We start from the raw sequence: 570 nt of genomic DNA on the forward strand, positions 1-570 counted from the left end.
ACACTGTGTTACACCGTCACAACACTGAGTTACACCGTCACTACACTGTGTTACACTGTCACAACACTGAGTTACACTGTCACAACACTGAGTTACACTGTCACAACACTGAGTTACACTGTCACAACACTGAGTTACACTGTCACAACACTGAGTTACACTGTCACAACACTGAGTTACACTGTCACAACACTGAGTTACACTGTCACAACACTGAGTTACACTGTCACTACAACAGTTTTTTTCAGTCCTTCTGTCACAGCCGGTCAGTGAAGGCAACACAGCAGATCATGACGTTGACGTTGTTCCACCAGACCAAAACTGTTGTCCTGTCAAAGAACAGGAACAGGAAACAGAAAGTACCCGCAGATAGTGAAGATGTGGTTCTGTCGTGGGACTAATGGACCTGACGGGTCGGCGGAGCTTCCTGCTCCACACCAGGTTTTATCTTCTCCAGTTTCATTGGTTTGTTTACTGCAGAGGGAAAATCTTCTTTAGAGGTAACGTTGATACGGACGAAGAAACCAGAAGGAATTCATCTGGTTCTCAGGAAACACTGTGTATCACCTG

At 45.4% G+C, this 570-nt stretch overlaps 1 protein-coding gene across 1 annotated transcript in view; it reads right to left on the minus strand.

Annotated features, from left to right (window-relative positions):
* The window catches only part of lpar1 (lysophosphatidic acid receptor 1), a 22,068-nt gene that overhangs the window by 20,390 nt on the left and 1,108 nt on the right, over window positions 1-570 (minus strand). The window lies entirely within an intron of this gene.

Source organism: Cynoglossus semilaevis, chromosome 14 (genome assembly GCF_000523025.1).
Source record: "Cynoglossus semilaevis isolate Cse_v1.0 chromosome 14, Cse_v1.0, whole genome shotgun sequence".
NCBI lineage: Eukaryota > Metazoa > Chordata > Actinopteri > Pleuronectiformes > Cynoglossidae > Cynoglossus > Cynoglossus semilaevis.